A 10,051-nucleotide genomic window follows, 5' to 3' on the forward strand; every position below is an offset into this window, starting at 1 on the left:
CAGTAAATACAGCGTAGGGCCACACAATGAAAAAAAAAAAGGAACAAAGAAACATTAAATAGCTCTTTATTCAAAAAGAATTGTCCATCCTGTTCACTGAATCAGTAAAAGTAGTATATGGTAATGTAATTAAGGACTCTGTCATAATGCATACGCACAAGGGGGCTGAATTAAACTTGTCATAGGTCTCACAGTGAAACTCACATGAAAAACCTCTGTTTCCAAACTGGAGTTAAGGAAGGAAGAAATTAATCCGATTGTGGAGAAAAGGATCACAGAATCTTTAATGTTAGCCCTATAAATTGTGAATAAAATTGTTCTGATCTTTCTGTTCTGGCTAATAAAATGCAGTAACATCTCTTCCAGGGAGCTTAGAATACTCAGCGTTTTTTTTTTTTTCCTCAACACAATGAATCTCTGGTTGATTCTAGAACCATTTAACTGAAGTTTTTTTTTTGCTATACAATAATCCCTACCCAATGGTGACCTATGTAATGTATTATTTTAATATTTGATTTCCCAGACTCTGAACAATGCAGGTCTCTTGCTTTGGAGACCAGTAATGAGTTTGCCTCAGTTTAAATGATTTAATTTAAATGTAAATGAAAAGTTTAAGCATAAGTTCTCTGTCAAGGGCTAATCAGTAAGGAAAGGAAAAAGATGAGAGGGAGAGCATTTATCTTGACAAAGACCTAGACTAGATGATCATGATGGTCCCTTCTGGCCTATGCAAAATTGAGAACCGAGTGTATTGACCATATTTGGAATCTGTCTTTTTAAAAAATATATACATACTTTTTGGTGGCAAATGCTTTGTTAGGATAAACACCAATTACTGTTGCAGACAGTTTGGGAAGCAATTTCTGGAAAGTCAGTTGTGATCTGACTTTAATTCCACAAATATTAGTATTTGACACTTGTATAGTACCTTCCACTTGAAACACAAAATGTATTTTACAAACACCAACCCTCAAAGCACACTTGGGAGGCAGGGAAATATAACAGTCTCCATTTTACAGATGGAGAAATGTACACAAAGAGGACTAGATCCCAAAGATTCAAACTTAGGTATCTAAATCTAGGCATCTCAAATCATAATGTAGGCACACTGTACTTCAGGAGTCTTGGAACTTCATTGGAAGTTTTACAGTTGGGAAGATCCTGGGAGACTACAACTCCCATGATGCCTTGGGAAAAAAGAAGCGAGACCTTCCCCTTCCAGGGAGTCAGAAAAAAGCTTGTGGGGGACTCCATTTTGTGGAGTGCAGCCCAGGCTGGAAGCTGCTGGCTGCCTACTGCTGGGTTCTTGAAGCTGCTGCTGCTGGGGTCTCAAAGCTGCTGCCGAGAGCCTGCTGGAGTTTTGATTGAGCAGGGAGCTTTAGAGGTTGGTGGCATTGCCCAAGCCAGGGCAGGGACTGAGCCTGGAGCTGACTGAGTTGGGCCTGCAGTGAAGGTGGTGTGAGTGCTACCCCTCCCCCCCGCTGTTGTTTGGGGCAGGGCTTGTAAAGGAAGGGGTACAGCAGAGAGACTTTGACTGGGCCTGAGAAGAAGCAGAGAGAGAGTCCCTTCAAGCAGGACCAGGACTGCAGGCATTTGGTTGGGCCAACTCCAAATCTCCAGCTTGATACCTGGACTGAACTGGTACACTGAACCAGCAGAGTGCTGTCTCCTTCTTCAGATCTTCAAGCGTGCCCACGCAAGCAAGGGGTTAGGGCTCTGAACTCTAGGGGAGTGTACACTCCGGAGGTGGGGTAAATAGTGGCAGTGTAGATGCCAGTTAGACAAGTTTCATTTATTACTGTATGCTATTTTTATTATTTGATTTATTCAACGGCCCCTGTGGCTTTAAAATAATAGTGATGTTTAATTTCAGTCGGTTATGCCATATTTTATTAATTTGTTAAGTAAAGGTGTGTTAATTCTAATTTAAGTATATTGGATGTTTAGTTTGCATAATTGCAATTGTTGAGTTAGACCTATGTCACTGATTATAATAATTATTAGACTAGATTTAGTCCTGGAAGCTCCCAAGGCCCACTATTTAGCATGTGCAGGGGCCAGCCAGGTGGAGGCACCGCCAATTTTAAATTCCTTTAGGAATAAAGGGACTGCAGCAGAGGGGTGGATAGAGGATTCTCACCTATCCTACATCGTCACTGGGATACTCAGGTTCTCCATTGTTGTCAGCAACCTTAGGCACCCTTGCACCCCGGTGAGTGTTGCCTGCTCCCAAGTAACCCAGAAAAAGAAGGGGGTTACAATAACTAGGTCTAATTTTCAGTGCTGCTGAGTATCCAAACTGGACTTCAGTTTCCACTTAGCTCCCATTGTTCAAGTGCATCTCACATTAGACAAACAAAGATGACTTATCGAAGAAGGGATGGAATAACTCATAGGTCATCAGTGGGTTTCAGCACCAAAGCACAGACTTCTGCCACTTGCACTGAAGGACTAAAGCCCAGAGCCTTAAAGATATTTAAGACACACAACTTCTATTGAAATTAATTGGAGTTAGGCACTTAAATCCTTTGCAGATCTGGGCCTAACTCTTTTAGCAGGCAGCAGAAGCAGTATTCTCACTAAGGATGGACGAGACACACAATTAACAATACTGTTACAATTATATTAATGAAAATGATCACATTTTCATGGAAACCATTAAAGGAGAATCATAGCTGTTATGGAAATATTGTCATAGTTAGCTCAGTATTCCCATATTTATCTATCTTCTAGTATTTGAATCTTCCAGTTGATTAAAGGCTGATTAAAATGCACAACAATCATTAGTACCTTGTAGATATGAAAAGATTTTTAGTGAGGGTTTCAGATTTCTTGGAATCCCTTCAGGAGATCAGTGTTACAATATATCTGTCAGAGTTACAGTGTAATCAGAAAAATGGCTGTCACCTTCTTAGTCAACAGATCTGCTCCCTAGCTCTCATTTTCTTGACATAGATGACTTTATTATGTTTTTTAGCCCTGCAGCTTTAGCTCAGTTAACAGACTCTGAGCTAGATTTGATTTTGGCTTGCACATCCATCAACAGAATTGTTGCCTACGTTTTAGCTGCAGGGCCAAATTCTGATCAGTTACACCCTGTGCAACCTTATTTCCTTCAACTGCTAAAGATGTGGATGGGCCCCGGGAAAGTTCCACAGAGAATACCAGAGCCTAAGCATGCATAGAAATTTTGGAGATAGAATAGGACAGTAGAGCTAAATGTAGAGTGGACTACATTTTAAAATCAAGATTGGATGTTTATCTAAAATATATGCTCTAGTTCAACCAAGAATTAATTCAGAGAAGTCTTATGGCCTGTGTTATGACAGAAGTCAGACTAGATGGTCACAGTGGTCCCTTCTGGCCTTAGAATCTACTAATTCATTTACAATTACTCTCCACATAGGAGCTGCATCACACCTAATGCACCCTGGCAATGCAATAGAAGCCATGAATGGTAGTGCCAAACCTGTGTAAGCATAGTACAGGAGCTATCTGCGCTTCCGCTTTCCTCCTGTAGAGCCAGATGTCAAGCACTGGTTTTACACCAGTCTAAGAATTGGATAGAATTACTCCTAATATAGTCTGATGTAAACTAAGAACTAGACTTTCATCTTTTTTATTCTTTTAATAAACACACACACATGAATGCAGACATGCACTCATTTAAATAGCTGCCATTTTCATTGTGTTGCTTACATTACCTGGTCCAATTACAAGAACATAAGAACAGCCATAATGGGTCAGACCAATGGTCCATCTAGTCCAGTATTCTGTCTTCCCACAGTGGCCAATTTCAGGTGCTTCACAGGGAATTAACAGGACAAGCAATCATCAAGTGATCCATCCCCTATTGTCCACTCCCAACTTCTGAAAATCAGAGGCTAGGAACACTCAGAGCATGGGGTTGCATCCCTGACCATCTTGGTCAATAGCCATTGATGGACCTATCCTCCATGAACTTAGAATCATAGAATCATAGAGTTGGAAGGGACCTCAGGAGGTCATCTAGTCCAACCCCCTGCTCAAAGCAGGACTAACTCAGTTAAATAATCCCAGCGAGTGTTTTTTCAAGCTGCAGCTTAAAAACCTCTAAAGATGGAGATTCCACTACCCCCCTAGGTAACCCATTCCAGTGCTTCACCACCCTCCTAGTGAAAAACTTTTTCCTAATGTCCAACCTAGACCTCCCCCCCTGCAACTTGAGACCGTTCTTTTTTATCCAGTTCTTTTTTAAACCCCATTATAGTTTTGGCCTTCACAACATTCGCTTGCAACAAGTTCTACAGGTTGACTGTCCATTGTGTGAAGAAATACTTTCTTTATTTTTTTTAAACCTGCTGCCTATTAATTTAATTGGATGACCCCTGGTTTGCATTATATGAAGGAGTAAATAACACTTCCTTATTCAATTTCTTCCACCATTTATTATTTTAATAGACCTCTATCATATATCCCCTATTAATCCTCTCTTTTCTAAGCTGAAAAGTCCCAGTCTTTTTAATTTCTCTTCGTATGGAAGCTAATCCATACCATTAATAATTTTGTTGCCTTTTTCAAATTTTAATATATCTTTTTTTAGTATTCAAAGTGTGGATGCATCATAGATATATATATGATATTTTCTATCTTATTATCCATCCATTTCCTAATGGTTTCTAACATTCTATTAGCTTTTTTGAATGCTGATGCGCACTGAGCGGATATTTTCAGAGAACTATCCACAAGGACTCCAAAAACATATTCTTGAGTTGTAACAGCTAATCTAGACCCCATAACTGAGTATGTATAGTTGGGATTCCCTTTTCCAATGTGCATTACTTTGCAATTATCAGCATTGAATTTCAATCTGCCATTTTGTTGCCCAGTCACCTAATTTTATGAGATTACTTTGTAATTCTTCACAGTCTACTTTGGACTTCACTATCTTGAGTAATTTTGTATCATCTGCAAATTTTGCCATCTCACAGCTTACCCCTTTTTCAAGATAATTTATGAATATGTTGGACAGCAAAGGACCCAGAACAGATCCCTGGGGGGACAACTATTTACCTCTCTTCATTCTGAAAACTGACCATTTATTCATCCCCTTTGTTTTCTGTCTTTTAACCAGTTACTGATCTATGAGAGGACCTTCCCTCTTATCCCATGACTGCTTACTTTGGTTAAGAGCCTTTGGTGAGGGACCTTGCCAAAGGTTTTCTGAAAATCCAAGTACACTGCATCCATTAGATCACCCTTGTCCGCACGTTTGTTCACCCCCTCAAAGAATTCTAATAAACATGTGAGGCATGATTTCCCTTGACGAAAGTCATCTTGACTCTTCCCCAACACATCGTGTTCATCTATGTGGCTAATATTTCTGTTCTTTACTATAATTTCAACCAATTTACTGGTACTGAAGTTAGGCATACCAGCCTGTAGTTGCCAGGATCACCTCTGAAGCTTTTTTAAAAAAATGATGTCACATTAACTTCCCTGCAGTCATCTGGTACAGAAACTGATTTAAATGATAGGTTACATAGCACAGTTAGTAATTCTGCAGTTTCATATCTGAGTTCCTTCAGAACTCTTGGGTGAATAACATCTGGTCCTAGTGACTTATTGCTGTTCAATTTATCACTTTGTTCCAAAACCTCCTCTTATTGTCATCTCAATCTGGGACAGTTCTTCAGAAAGTCAGTTAAAAAATGGCTTGGATGTGGCAATCTTCATTTAGTTTCTCTGCAGTGGCTTTCCTTGAGTGCTCAATTCGTACCTTGATCATCCAGTGGCCCCACTGATTGTTTGGCAGACTTCCTGCTTCTGATGGACTTTAAAAGATTTGCTGTTAATTTTTGAGTCTTTGGCTAGCTGCTCTTGAAATTCTTTTTTGTCCTGCCCAATTATACTTTTACCATTGACTTGCCAGAGTTTGTTCCTTCCTATTTTTCTCAGTAGGATTTAACTTCCAATTTTTAAGGGATGCCTTTTTACCTTTAACCCAGTGGTTCTCAATCTGTGGCTCAATGAGCACACAGCTGCGGTCCATGTGTCATCCTCAAGGCCATACATGTAGTATATATATTGTGTGGATGCAGCCCACATAACACATGGAGAGCTGCATATGCGGCCCACAATGGTAAATAAGTGGAGAACCACTGCTTCTAACTACTTCTTTAACTTTGTTGTTTAGTCACGTCAGCACTTTTTTGGTCCTCTTACTACGTTTTTAAATTTGGGGTATGCATTTAATTTGAGCTGCTTTTATGGTGTTTTTAAAATGTTTCCATACAGATTGCAGGCATTTCACTTTTGTGACTGTACATGTTAATTCCATTTAACTGACTTCCTCATTTTTGTGTAAGAGGGTCCAATCACCACAGGTAATACCTCCTCCTGGCTGTCCTGGGGATTAGCCCTACCAGGCATTTCACCCTACTTTGGAAGTGTCTTCACCCATCCTTTCTCATTCTGTGGCCCCTCACTCTAGGAACTGCAGACTCCTCTTTGTGATTTGGCCCTCTGGTTGGGTCACTAAGTGGTTTCTCCTCTCAGGGGTTACCCAGATTTCTTCCACACAGACAGTTTCAAGCAGTCTTTTCTAACACTTTCCTGATGGTGCCACTTTCCTAACGGCTGGTAGGGGAACCCAGGGCTGCCCACTTCTCCAGGTTCCAGTCCATAGACCCAATTCTTGGCAACTGTGATGTGCTTTCCCTAAGCCCTTGTTCCTTCCCTGGACTCCTTCCTACAGCTTCTGGTTCCCCCCGCTTCCTTGGGTGTATCAACTCAAACTCCCTCCTCCCAGGGAGGAGTAACTGTAGACTGCTTCCCTGCAGCCCCCTTCTGTTTCCAGCTTCTTGGCTTTATAACCTCAGCCCAGCTCTTTTCCCTGCTGCACTTCATCAGCAAATTAGGTTATAGCCTGCCCCAGCTCTCTTCCAGATGTGACCTATAGATAAACTGGGCTAATTTACTCCATCAGGCCTTGTGTTGATGGAAACCCCATCATATCCCCTTTCTGAAGTAAAATGCTACTATGGTGGTCGTCTTTGGTGTTTTTTCTCCCTTAGGGATGTTTAATTTAATTATATTATGGTTGCCTTTCCCAGGCGGTAACCGCTATATTCACCTCTTGGACCAGATCCTGTGCTCCACTTACGACTAAATCAAGAATTACCTCTCCCCTTATGGGTTCCAGGACTAGCTGCTCCAAGAAGCAGCCATTTATGGTGTCAAATAACTTTCTCTAGATCCAATTCCTGAGGTGATGTGTACCCAGTCAATATGCTGATGATATCACTCATTATTACTGAGTTTTCTATTTTTATAGCATCTCTACTCTCCTGAAGCATTTCACAAGCATCATTGCCATCCTGGTCAGGTGGTCCATATATCCCTAATGCTATATTTTGATCATTCAAGTATGGACTATTTATCCATAAAGAGAGTCTATGATATAGTTGAATTTGTTTAAGATTTTTACTCTATTTGACTCTATGCTTTTTTTCACATACAGTGCCACTCCCTCACCAGCACAATCCTTCTTGCTGTTCTATCCCTCCTCTTTCTCATCACCTCCTTCCACAGTGGTGTAATTTTTCTGGAGGTGGGAAGAGCATACAAGCTAACTCATTCTTAGATTTTTTCAGATGCCCAGTGGAAAGTTAGCATATCAGGTAAATGTCAATGCATTTGAACAATTAGGAGCTTATTTGACTGGGTTCAGAAAAGTAACAAAATATTGACTATAAAGCCACAACCTTTTTTCATTGAGGTAATACTAGGTTGGATAAGCAAACAGTATTTGAGTTAGGCACAGAAGTTTTCTACAAAAAAAATTCCTTTATGTATAGTGATTGCGACCTGTATGTGTCTAGGGTAGCCATCTGAAAACACCAAGGTCAAGGCAGCCTGTAAAAAGGAGAGCAGGTTCCCCCAAAACTGGTGGCTAACACTGAAGTTAGATTCACCAATCAGTCACAAACAGTGCTGATTCCCCATATTGGTTATCAAGAAGCCGCCCAAAAAGAAATACGCAGCCCCCTTTATTTAATTTCAGTCTCTGGCTCCGAATCAGCAATTAGATCCAGTAAAAAGATAAGTTTTATTTAAAAACTCTATTCACTTACCAAAATGTTCTTCTGATCCCCAGAGGATCAACCACATTACCAGAATAATTTTAGTTGGATCTTACCCAAAATACCATGCTTCCAGCCAATCCTTTAGTATCTAAAGCTAAAGGTTTATTATAAAAGAAAAGAAATAAACAAAAAGAGAGATGTTAAATGATCATAGCAATCAGAGACATATAAATGACTCCAAAGTCCATATATACATATATCAGATTCTTAGCATTATTGGTGTGTTTGTTGTCTTGTACAGTTCCTCTGGAGTACATCCAGTGTCTGGATGGGACTGTCAATCCTTTGTTTCAAAGCTTCAGTTGTAAAGAAGTTGATCCAGAAGTAAGAAGCAGGAATGAAGACAAAATGGAGATGTTGCAGCTGCCTTTTTTTTTCTCTGCCATGTGGCTTGTACATGTGGCTTGTGTTTCAAACACAAGCTCATAGCACATGGGCAGTGAAAAGCTCTTAGAGTCCCTGTCATAGGCATACCCCTGGTTTTTCTCTCCCTGGGCTGCTGTATAGCTGATTACCCTTGATGGGCTCTCAACCAGGGTGGACAGCGCTGATGCTAATCTGTTGGGGGTGCCACCCAGTAGTACAGCACAAATTTTAAATACAGATATATCATACAGTGACATGCTGTATCCCATATACACCCTTATAGTGTGACTTGTGTATCATTCATGTTTACCCTTATAATGCAACTGTGTATTGTCTAATTCAAAGTATGTCATGTAAGGTGTTTTTGGAATGCTCATGACATACTGAACATTATTGTTATGGTACCATGTTTCCTGCAATGTCACATATGTACGGATATGGAACTCTGCCACGTCATATTCCCAAACGTTTGTGTCACATGGCATGAATAGATCCAGACAAACACATCTGTGAGGATTCACGCCTTGCAGTGGCATGCATACAGGGACAATGGACTGGCTTGAGCACCTGATAAGGTGATGTTCATTTGACTCAAGTGAAGGAAATCATGTCCATTGCCAGATATGGCCAAACACCTGACCTCAGTGGGTGTTGAGGAAAGTTGTTAAAAGAGAGAAGCCTCTTTGTCTCAGGAGCTTTCACTTGGAATCCATCTTCTAAGCAACATCAAGGACACTGACTGGGGGTGGGGGGCTGGCTGCAAGATTCTTTTCAGCCAGGTTGTGGGTAAGCTAACATCAAGGACTGAAAAGCTACTGAAATATTAAGTTTACTATAAGTGCGAGTTACCTTTTAATTAATTGTGGTCCAATCCTTGATTCATATTAATCTGATTTATAATCATTTAAAATCTTGCTGTAGTCAATAAACATATTTTTTGTTTTATCTAAAACAGTGCACGTGGATTAAGTGTGTGTAAAGACTTCACTTAGAGCGACAGAACTGATGCATATCAATTTCTTTGAGAAATAGATGGACAAATGTAAATGAGCTTGCAGGTTGCAGTGCACAGCTCTGAACCCTGTGAGACGGCAGTTCCCGGGGTTGCATCTGGGGCTCAGGGTGTTTGCTGTGTGTCAATCCCATGAGCAGCTGTCCAGAAGCACTCCTTCACTGGGCCAGGGACTGGTTACTCGCAGGAGGCTGGGCATGGGCCGACCAGGAGTGGGTGGTCCACACTGCAAAACAGAGTAAGTTGTGGCCCAGGAGTGAGGGATTGTGGTGACACAGCTACACACCAGTTCACAACTTACAATACAAAGATGATACATACATATAGATAAGCTTATCAAATTTAGCAAATCATAACCTTTCCACTGACACCTCACATGATATATCTTGTAAGATTCATTGCAATTTTATCATATTGTCATTAATAATATTATAAATGGTCACTCGTATTTCATAAGGTACAATAGTGATCAATCACATCAGGATCTGCTGGGGAAAACACAGAATGTATAAGGTTATTTCCGCATAGTATTATGGTTAAAAGAAAG

Source organism: Emydura macquarii, unplaced genomic scaffold (genome assembly GCF_026122565.2).
Source record: "Emydura macquarii macquarii isolate MOO-44397 ecotype Brisbane River unplaced genomic scaffold, CSIRO-AGI_Emac_v2 contig_1027, whole genome shotgun sequence".
Classification (NCBI taxonomy): domain Eukaryota; kingdom Metazoa; phylum Chordata; order Testudines; family Chelidae; genus Emydura; species Emydura macquarii.